Source organism: Triticum dicoccoides, chromosome 4B (assembly GCF_002162155.2).
Source record: "Triticum dicoccoides isolate Atlit2015 ecotype Zavitan chromosome 4B, WEW_v2.0, whole genome shotgun sequence".
NCBI classification, from domain to species: Eukaryota; Viridiplantae; Streptophyta; class Magnoliopsida; order Poales; family Poaceae; genus Triticum; species Triticum dicoccoides.
The window spans coordinates 15,006,464-15,018,564 of record NC_041387.1 but is presented as its reverse complement, the minus strand read 5'-3'; positions in this window follow the sequence as shown (position 1 = coordinate 15,018,564).

Below are 12,101 nucleotides of genomic sequence, written 5' to 3'. Positions count from 1 at the left end.
CGCCCCGTCCCGTCGCCCCTTCGTCGCCGCCCCGCCGTCGCCTCGCCGGTGAGTTCGCCACGGCCGCCAATGTCCACACACACACACACACACACACACACACACTACACACATTAGTTTGTTTGTTATAAAGTTTTCTGTTTTTTAGTTATAGAAATGTTAGAAATTATTCTGTTTTTTAGTTATATAAATATTAGAAATGTTAGTTTTATAGAAATGTTATAAATGTTTTCTGTTTTTTAGTTATAGAAATATTTATAGAAATGTTAGCAATTTTTCTGCTTTTTAGTTATATAAATATTAGAATTGTTATGGAAATGTTAGTTATATAATCATGAAATTTTAGAATTAGTTTTAGTTAGATGAATTAGATTAATGTCAAATTGTTAGAATTTGCATATATATAGAATTTTAGTTATCACAATCCAATCATTTAAAAAATGTTACTTTTTGCGGGCATATAGTATTTGTTCTCGACGATATGCCCGGCCCGCATCCTCGCCGTCGACCCGTTCGCGACGACGTCATGCTTCAGGGGACCCATGTCCGGGACTGGGCTCCGCCGGGCTGGCACTGGGAGGTGCTACCTGGAGGGGCGCGCCTCTTGGTGAGGAACCCGACCTCGGGTCCCATCGTCGACCCTGATCTTCTTTGGTGGCGTTCGCGTGGGCCACATTCGGTGCAGAGGCAGCCGGCCCCGCCAGAGGTGGTGCGTCGCCGTGTCAGGGAGGAAGATGAGCACGTCCATCGCTACATGGCTGCTATGGACGACGTCAGGTTCTCCACTACTTGGCGGGTTCTTTGGGCAGATGACCGGAGATATGATCCTGTGATGGTTCCTTCTCTTTGCGTGTGCACCGTCCGCGCCCCAGGAACCGCGAGTGGTGCCCTAGATTCTTCTGTAGTACTCGATCTTTATTAGGTACCTAGCCAGTGATGTATTCGATATATAGTATTCGATACGATGTATTCGAGATTATATATATTAAGACGATGATGTATTCGAGATTATATATTCGAGAGGATGTATTCGAGATTCAGATTTTCCTTATTGATTAATTGCATCCATGCATTGTAATTTGAATACTAAATTGTTTTATATTTCTTCTGTATTATTAGTAAAGTAAAAGCTATGGCGGACAATACCGTTAGAGAGAGAAGAGGAATTGTTCGACATCATACGCAGCCCTCACAGGCTAGATGATCTGAATGAAGCAGATGACGGCTCCCAATATCTTAACAATACCAGAGAGGGTGATGAAAAGATATTCGATCTCGACGACCGGGCTGATGAAGTCATGAACTATGATTATGATTATGACACAGACAATGTTTGTGATGACACAGACAATGCTGATCTTCAAATAACAAACACTACCGGCGAGGTATATTTATATAAGCATGCATCATGGTGATCATCACATGTTTTTTTATTGAATATATATTAACGAATCGATCTTTCTTCTTTCAGCCCCCCAGATCGAGCAAATCTGCTTCTACAGACAGCAAGACAAAGCGAGGCCCGGGCAGATTGTTGAAGGATGGTGTAAAGTACCACATCAAATCCATCAAACCTAGTGGCGAACCCCTCACGCCTAAGAACATTGCGAACAAATGGACTCATCAGTGCGGAGTTCTTGTGAATGGATATGCCTGCATTTGTTGCATGCAAAGAGAACAACTTCGAGGACGGCAGCTAGAACCTATACCCCTTCCTGGAACACGACCCTGTCCTCCCCAAGTACTACAATTTCAGGGATCCACAAACAACAGCGAGCCCAAGCAGAGAAATTGAATATCAAAAAATCTGTCCAAGCCTAACAATTTGAAACGTAATAAAAATAGTACTGAAAAGTATGATTTACCATATTTTATTTTCAAAAAGGCAAGATCCAGAGCAGCACACAGACTAAATCATTGATCTTATCTTGGTGCAGACGCTTTGCCTAGAGAAGACGGAACGGAACCAGCGATTGCTTTGTGGTGCGGGACAGGGACAACCACGCACACCTTTCTGCTTCCTTTGGGTTCGAGAAAACAAGTGGTCATTACATAATACTTTAAAAGAAGTTTTTTACTCATCAGTTACAAATACGTAATCAAGAATGAAAACTGAAAAGCCATAAGCACTTTATTATTGCCACCCATTGATAAGCATATAATATTTCATTAACATGCCGCCTCTAGCTTCTATGGGAGAATTAAGACCACGGGAGCCTCATCATGGTCTTTTTTTTTTTGAGAAAACCATGGTCTATTATTTTTTTGAGGTGATCCATGGTCTATTGATGTGACTGCGTGTGCACTTCACAAACAAAAAAGGCCCACAACAACCCAAGAAAAAAAGAAAATTCTATTACGTGGCCCATAACATCCTAAAAATATATAAAAAGCAAAATACATGTTTTTACAAAAAAAATGCAAATCGATTTCATGCAAAATTCCTAATACACGGGCGCAGCAACGCGCGCCATTCACGATCTAGTAACAAATGAAGAGGGACAAACACTATGAGGTCGTGAGCAGATTAGTGGGTATGCGTGGAGACCGTACGTTGGTGGCAGACTCGCAGAACATTTAATCTCGTCCATTCATTTGGATGGCAGACCACCAAAGTAATATGTGCTCTTAGATACAATTAAGTGGGTTAGAGCAACTCCAACGGGGCGACCCATTTCGTCTGCCCCGTCCGTTGGGTCGGCGCGGATACAAAAGGCAGCCCAACACGCCGACCCAAACGGATGCACGTCCGCTTTTCGTTCGCTGGCGACCCATTTCCGGCCTAATTTTGAGCCGGATTTGCGTCGGCGCGGACACACGTCGGACGCGCGTACGGTCGCTCTGTCCTCCCCCCGGGCCCGCTGGTCTGTGCCACATTGCCCTCCCCAATCCAACAGCAACCCTCGCCCTCCTCCTTCGTTGCCGACGCCGCTGCCCATTTTTGCCGGCGACTCGGCCAGCTGCCAGGGCCTCCACATCCGTGCAGCTACGCTGCCCACTCCCACGTCGCCCGCCACCGCCGTCTTGCCGCCGGGGAGCCGAATGCTTCCCATCCCCCGCGCCCCCCACCACACAGCCACCCCGAGCAAGAAGTCGCCTCGCCGCCCAGCCAGATCCTCACCGACACGCTCGTCGGATGGCGGCACGCTCGTCGGACGGCGGCACGCTCGTCGAACGCCGACAGGACAGCTAGCTGGTCCGTGCGTGCTGCGACTCCCTTCACCGGCCGTCTCCTTTGCCGACGCCTGCAAGCTGTTCGACGGTTTGCCAAGGTACAAAATGGACTCCGCCGACGAGTTCTTTTTTCACAATTTTCTTTGCGACTCCGACGATTCGTCCTCCAATGACGAGGAGGAGATATTCGCTGCCGTGTTGGTCCATCACCACCTCAAAAACCAGTGGCCATTGTTCCTTGGCTCCATTCCGAGCCACCTTCCGGCGTTGAATCGCAACCGAGAGAGCGGGCATTTCCTTCTTTGAATGGACTACTTCGATACAACAAACTCATTGTTCAAACATAAGAAATTCCGCCGTCGTTTTCGTATGAGTAGGCATGTTTTTAACCGTATTAAAGAGGGGATGGTCGGCTATGATGACTATTTCGAGTGCAAAGAGGATGCCGTTGGCAAGATTGGTTTTTCCTCTTATCAGAAATGCATTGCCGCCATCCGAATGCTTGCATACGGAGTGCCCCGTTATCTCATTGACGAGTACGTCCGTATGAGCGAGTCTACTTGCCTAGAGTCCCTGTATAAGTTCTGCAAGGCTGTTATTGTTGTGTTTGGCCCTGAGTACTTGAGAGAGCCGACTGCTGAAGATACAGCCAGTTTGTTGGCGATGAATGCCATCAGGGGCTTCCCAGGGATGCTTGGTAGTATAGACTGCATGCATTGGGAGTGAAAGAACTGCCTTTCTGCTTGGCAAGGGCAGTATAAGGGCCATGTCAGGGCTTGCACTGTCATACTTGAGGTCGCGGCGTCTAAAGATCTCTGGATCTGGCACTCTTTCTTTGGCATGGTCGGATCACACAATGATATCAACGTGCTTCAGCGCTCGCCGGTGTTTGCTAGGCTTGCCGAAGGCAACAGCCCACCGGTGAACTTTACTGTCAACGGCCACACCTACGACAAAGGATACTATCTGGGCGACGGTATCTATCCTCAGTGACCACTATTGTGAAGACAATACCCAACCCTGTCGGAGAGAAGAGGAAAAGATTTTCCCAAGAGCAAGAGAGTGCTAGGAAGGATGTCGAGCGTGCCTTTGGTGTTTTGCAATCTCGATGGGGCATCGTTCGGTATCCTGCTAATACCTGGAGCACGCGGAAACTGTGGGAGGTGATGACTGCTTGTGTGATCATGCATAATATGATCGTAGAAGACGAGCGCCCAGAATGTCTGTATGATCAAGGGTTTCAGTTTCAGGGTGAGAATGTTGTGCCTGAGCATGGAGTAGCGGCAACGTTTGAACAGTTCACCCAATTTCATGAAGACATGTGTGATTGGGAAACTCACGTGCAACTGCAAAATGATTGGGTTGAGCATATGTGGGCTCATGTTGGCAACCAATAGATGTATATTTATTTTTTATTCGTTTGTAAAACTATGTGAGAGCTTTTTTTATTTTTATTTGGCTGGTAATAAACTATGCAATTTTATTCGGTCCAAAACGATTTTATTTTGATTCAAACTATGCAATGCATGTCGTTGGCAAGATTAGTAGTATAGATATAGATAATAGTAGTATAGATCACTTTTAATGCTGAGCAGAAATTATAGAGCTGGAGAGGAGGGATACAAACAGAACACACCACGCGCAAAATATATTATTACAGGATCCGTATGTGTTGAGGATCAGAGAGACACACCCACACACACTTAGAATATATGGTGGTTCTCCTTCCACACACAGCAGGACGTCACGCGTCCTCATGGTCCTGGTATACATATTCGGTACGATCGCGGGTGGATCTGTTGACCCGATCGATCTATATATCGCACGTACTCCGATGCGAGGGTAGAGAGCACATACATAAACAGGATTTAGGGGACTTATATATCATCAGAGCCCCCCCTTGTACGGGACGCCGGTCTCCGGCAGCCAGGCGCCGCCATCGATGAAGTTGTTCACAGTAAACTTGGCCGCCTTGGACGCCTTTTTTATGTTGTGGAAGCCAGCCCAGTTGACGCGCCCGCGCACGTCGGCTCCAGGACCCTGGTTCTCGAACTCGGCGAAGAAGACAGTGCGCGTGGCAGTGACGTTATTGTTCCAGGGCAACCACCCTGTCCATAAGGGGTGCACTATGGCGTCCATGTGGCAGTGGATGAAGATTACCCAGGCATACGGCTGCCATGGGCACCCGAGATACGTCTCGACGCCGCGGAGGTCCTCGCGTTGCATCCCTGAAACGTGAACCCCGAGGCATTGTCGACTCCGTTGCGTCCCTGGCCAGTCAACACATTCTGCTGCATGATGCCCGGGCGGCGCGCGACAAGGACACAATCTTGGAACACAGCAGCGGCAGCCCCCCAGATGAAGTCCATCGTCCCCGCGATTTCACGTTCCTTGTAGAACTGCAGAAAGTTCTCGGCTAGCAAGGTGTCCTGGAAACCCAGGATCTGGCAGCGGTAAAATACGGATTTGTTGGAGTTGGACAGAAGGGCCACGGCTTGTTTTGCTTCCGGCCCCGCTGTGTTTTCGATGGTCAAGTCTCGAATGATGATGCCTTTCCGTTGTGCGCCTGCATGCAGCAGCGCACCATTTAGTTACCTCAAGCATGCATTCACTCATGCGCGGGTGAAATTGTTTTCCAATTATATTATGCAGAACAAGTGCATGTGAAATTTACAGATATATATATACTACTCCCTCCTTTTGTTTTCATATATAGTGGATGTCTAAAATGTCTTATAAAAGGAGAATGAACAAAGGTAGTACAAGATAAAAAGGAGGGAACGCCTACAACAAAAATCACACTAACAAAATTAAATAATCTCTGTTCGAGCAGCTCCATCTCCGATGAGCATGACATTGCTCCGTTGGAGCACTTCAACCTTCTCCTGATACAGTCCTTCCTTGATGTGGATGATGTACCTTGAACCCCCTGGCGGTGCTGCCGCCACAACCGCACTGATGGTGTCATGATCCCCGCTACCATCTTTGGCAACCACGACATCCACAGGTGGGGACGCCGTCAGGAGCTGGAAAAAAAAGAACATTTCACATAAAAGTTTTAAAAAAGAACTGATGCCATTTGATTTTTGTAGCCGTCACCCTAAAGTTTTCATTTTTATACAAACAAGGGCCTACCATTTTACAGCCGACACCCTGAAGTCGGGGGAAATTTCGCTAGAAATTTCGGCAGCATAACGCGTTGAGAAGAATCACATGTCTTCTTGTATTTCGTATTTCACATGGAAGGGAGACCATTACAAATTACAACTACTCCACCGCGGCCGGGCGTCTTCTTTCTTGGTTCATTTTATTCCTACGCCTTTCTATTTCCTTTTGAGCGGTGCCTTTCTCGAAACCTTCTCTACTTGAGCAGAATCGCCTTTCTCCTCTCGCCAAATCGATGTTTTTGTTATGGGATCCCACTGACAAACAGGGACCTCAGTGTCTTTTAGGAAATCCGGAAAGGCAAAATTAAAATGTATCTTCGATATATCAGGGTTTCTTTTCTTCAAAGCTATATATAATATAATGACAGAAAATGCAAACCAAGATTGTACATGTCAGAAGAGTGAAACCGTCAAATCAAAAACATGTCTGGTAAGACTTTTTCTTCTCCCACATATTGATTGCTACGTTCTACAAAGTTTTAAATCCAAACAACATAAGCATGTTCCTAGCCAATATTAACCTATATAATCCTACAGTATCCATTAGACTAGAATGCATGTATAATCTCCAAGACACATAAAGAGATTACTTGTACGCTGCTATATATGTCATCACTCATTAAAAAAAATGCATGACTCAAATTACATGGTGGGAGCAGAAATTGGTGCTTTGCCTTGACACAATTCAATAACAGCGGCAAAAGTTCACACCGTAAGCAAGGGGCCGAAGCATTTAAATGGTAAAGAGGACACAGTGTGCATGATAAAAGTCCCCATGTTCGCATAGTCAAACCAGCACATATTCAGAGAGGTGACTATCTATTTCTCAGTTATGCCATATTCAGTCACTAGCTTCTGAAAGAAAAGCAGAACATGGGTTGTTCTGTTCATGACAAGTACCCCAAGTTTACTCGGAAGCATAAAAATTGAACATATATAAAACATAGAAATTCAACATATATAAAGCAGAAGCCAAATGAAACAGGTATCCAGGTTTTATTCTCTCAGTGAGAAGGGAGATGGTTTTATCAACTGAAACATCGTCGGCCATTCCTGAACTAGACTTCAATCAGATATGCAGGCATCTAGAGAAGGAAATCAACAAACCCAAGGGAGACTAACCAAGATTGGGATTCAACACTAATAGTAACTTGTGAGGAAAAATCAGTAAGTACCTGATGAGTAGTACGTAGCCCATGCAGAAGAATGGAGGGAGGGGATCTGCTTGGAGGGGTTCCCTCTGCCAAATTGCAAACCATGTGTCTCCATGGATAAATGGAAGCAGATGGATGGATCGGGCAGGCTGTGCTTGGCGTTGGACCGAGGAGAGAGGAGGAGCAAAGGGGGAGGGATTGGATGGAGAGGAGGCCATTTATAGAGAGACATCGATAGGAGCGGCGCGTGAGGCGACGGATGGGAGCCCGATCCGCGTGAGGCGAGCGAGAGCCAATAGATGGATTGGATCACATTGCGCATGGACGAACGAGATGCAGGGAGGGAGGGAGGGAGTAATGGAGCCAGCTATGTTGGTTTTGGAGAGAATTAACGTCGGTTCCTTGAAAGGTGCACGGCCAGACGTTTTATTGTTTCCCTTCCTTCCTTGTAATCAGCAGCAGCTGGATCTGGCCCGTGGGATTCCCTAAAACTACGCAATCGGTTTCCTTTTACTGCTGCTTGGTTGTTTTGTTGCCAGATCTTCTCTCGTGCTTTCTTTCTCATCTCCATTGCATTACTGCTGGCATATATTTATATTTTAACCACCAATCTTTCTTTCATCTGGAATATATTTACATTTGAACCACCAATCCGATCTTTCTTTCTCCATTGTATTTGCTACTGGCATATATTTATATTTGAACCACCAATCTTTCTTTCTTTCTTTTTTTCTTTCTCCATTGTATCTGCTGCTGGCATATATTCATATTTGAACCACCAACCTTTCTTTCCTTCTTCATTTGTGTCTACTGCTGGTATATGCACACAGTTTGGCTCAGGCATTTCTATGTGTATTTAGAGAAGTTTCTGTGTAGATTTAGAGAGGCAGATTGGCCAACAAGATTTGAGTATTAGCTATAGTATATATAATCTAAGCAAATCATGAGGCCATGCTCACATTTGATTATTTGGACATTCAATTTGAGAAGGATGATAAAACAAAGATTGCTGCCATATGAAATGGAAATAACGGACACAAATAAGTTGTTGCCACAGGAATGCCTTTTCCCATTTACTACATCGCAGCAACATGTACACAAGGGCAAGAATAAGTGCCTCAGGGCTCAGCAGAGAATGGAAAAGGAAATTAAGCATGCCATCTAGCCAGCCATTTGCACTCAGCCAAAAATGAATCAACAAAAGCGAAGAATTTTTTTTCATTTTTTTTCATTCACAACATGCATTCTTCGTACGTACATACATACCTAGCTCAAGTAGCCACCAGGACAAGAAAGTAGAGAAATCACACACAAATAAAAAAGGACATCAGCCTCCAACACTAATTCCGCAGCCGGCAAATAACTCGCCTAGCCATTTTATCTAGTGCCTCCAAATCTAGGCTATCTCTTCCTCTCCTGCCCTCTTGCCACTTTTGGATTATCAATCTCAATGAGTAACCTCCTTCCAAGAGTCACCTCCAATCGAATAACCTGAAAAAAGGGCGAAACAAAATTAGAAAGAACAAATCACAGAGAATTCCATATGAGCTGCTAGAATACTGACACTTGCACAACACACGGATTTACTTAAACCTAATGTTGCTACCAACTTGCTCTTGACTGTTACAACATGAACCTAAACCATGTTGGCAATGAAACAAGACAAGACAAAACAGCCAGAGTTGGACTTGAAAAAGAGATGTCAAAGTTTACAAAATATATGTAGCGAATTTCAAAGTTTACTACTCAAACATCAAGCTTCCAAAGCTCTGGTTCACAAATGAACTGATGGGCATAGGTCCAAACTAAGATCACTGCAAGTTTGTCATGGAAACTGCAGCAACAACATATGTATAATGCTACGTGGACATGGAACCAAGCAGTCATAGCTGGAAGGCAATCATCGCCAAAAGCATGGCAGTCTAGCATCACAGAATCAACCACGGCTCAATGGCCGACATGCAGTGCTCGAAGGCAAGGTCCTAGAGCAGGTGAGGCATAGGGGAGGACCCAGAAACCATCAACTTACAAAATCGACTATACCCAACGTCATGCAACACGGGCGCTGAGTCAAGCCTTCGACCGTGCACGCATTGGAGGCCATGTCTGCCACCCAGCAACTGTCGTCGGGGACCACAACAACAACCACCAAGTCAGTGCCGACGAAAGCAACTTCAGCTTGACGACCATGTCCAGGTGACCCTTGAGCGTGTCAACTTTCCTCGGTGACCTATAACAACCTGGAGAATAGAGGAGTGAGCAAAAGATTATTAACAGGAAAAGACTAGAAGAATGGTTGGCTTAATCCAAACAGGGAATAAATCTGCTACATATTCGACATCAAAATCTTACCGAATCCTTCTCAAGGACGCGGCCTCTTCTCACAGATGGAGAAGTTGGTTGGGTTAATTCAAACAGGGAATAAATCTGCTACATAAGAAGACGCTTGTTCTCAGCAGACTACTCTTGTGTGTTGAGCAAACTAAATCGCACAGTAACAAGGGATCACCTCTCCGGACCTGCCATATTACCACACTTTGTTGGGACGCTTTCTGCCTTGGTTTTGCACAAGGTTTGAACATGATCTGTTCAAAAGAAATGCACGTTTTTAACATGACAGATATGTGATAACTGATACCCAACACAAGCTAGCAGCTCCTTTCTCAATTCATATCATGAAGGGACAGTCATAAATGGCCCCATTTTCAAGCCTATAGCACCTATAGACGCAAACCTTAACATAACATTTACAGAGATAATCTAGGACTAAACCATAACATGAATAAACAGCAAACAACATACAACTTGACACTGAAATCAAAGGCTCATCTATTGGATGGTTCACTAGTCTGCATGTACTAACGAGCAACAAGAATCATTGTGTGAACATGTAAAAAGAAAGCTGTGTTGTGTTGGATTCTAAAGGACACATACTAAAGCAACAACAAAAGGCGTTCCACTAAATTCTTACTCACGGTTATTAAAGCAACAGGCATTGGCTTGCGCACACACAAGCGGCAATCATGTGTTACACTGGGTAACGAAACAATCATTATTAGCAAGAAAGCAAGAAAACTTTGAAAAGACATGTCAAAGTTTACCAAATACTACCTCTGTTCCTAAATTTAAGTCGTTACGGGAGTGTAAACTAAACTCCCACAACTACTTATATTTAGTATCAGAGGGAGTAAATGTACGGGATTCCAAATTTTACTACTGAAACAACAAGCTTCCAAAGCTCTGGTTTATAAATGAACTGATGGGCATAGGTCCAAACTAAGATCAGTTCAAGTCTGTCACCCTAATTATATTAACTACGTGAACATGGAATCAATCATCGCCAAAAGCATGGCTGTCTAGCATCACAGAATCAACCACGGCTCGATGGCCGGCACACAGTGCTCGAAGGCAAGGTCCCAGAGCAGGTGAGGCCTAGAGGACGAGACCCAGGAAAATCAGGAACTTACCTAATCGACTATAGCCGAGGTCATACAGCACGGTCGCTGAGCCGAGCCTTCGACCGTGCATGCATTGTTGGCCATGGCTGCCGCCCAGCAACCTTCATCGGAGACCACGGCAACCACCACCAAGTCAGTGCCGACGAGAGACACTTCCGCTTGACAACCATCTCCAGGTGGCCCTTGAGCGTGTCAAGTCCCCTCAGTGACAAATAACCTCCCTTGAGCATGTAAAGTTCCCTCGGTGACAAATAACCTGGAGAGTAGAGTGAGCAAAAGATCACTCACATAAAAACAGACTAGAAGAATGGTTGGCTTAATTCAAACAGGAAATAAATCTAGTGTGTATTCGACATCAAAAGCTTACCAAATCCTTCTCAGGGACGCAACCTCTGCTCATAGATGGAGAAGTTGGTGTAGCAAAGACATGTGCTTTTAAGAAGACACTTTTTCTCAGAAGACTACCCAGTGTGTTGAGCAAACTAAACCGCACAGAAACAAGGAATCACCTCTCTGGATCCTGCCACACTTTGTTGGGATGATTTCTGCCTTGGTTTTGCACAAGGTTTGAATATGACCTGTTCAAAAGAAATGCACGTTTTTAACATGACAGATATGTGAGAACTGATACGCAACACAAGCTAGCAGCTCCTTCTCAATTAATATCATGAACGGACGGTCATAAATGGCCTTATTTTCAGGCCTATTACCTATCGACGCGAACAAATGTTCAAGGACTAAGTCATTTCTAGAGAGCAAAAAAGCCAGCACATTCAAGCCTTGGACAGTGGATGGGGACAAAAAAGCATCTCTTAAGCCACCAAATCAGTGCTAGAAGGAAACTAAAGTTCCAACTAATCACAACACAAACATATGACATGTTCCAACAAAATGATAGCTCAATAAAATAACAAGATATAATTGGTTGGAAGAACATCGATCAATAGCTGCAGTTCACAAGTAAAAAGAGCAAGGCTCAAAAGGGAGGCCCAACCTATATCACTGAGTTATTAGATGTGATCATCAACCACACAAGCATCATATTCTTAACTCAGCAAATACTAGACAACGACAGAACTAATTAATACTAGAACTAAAGAATAATACACAAACACCAAGAGACAAAGCACATGCCTATCAGCACGAGG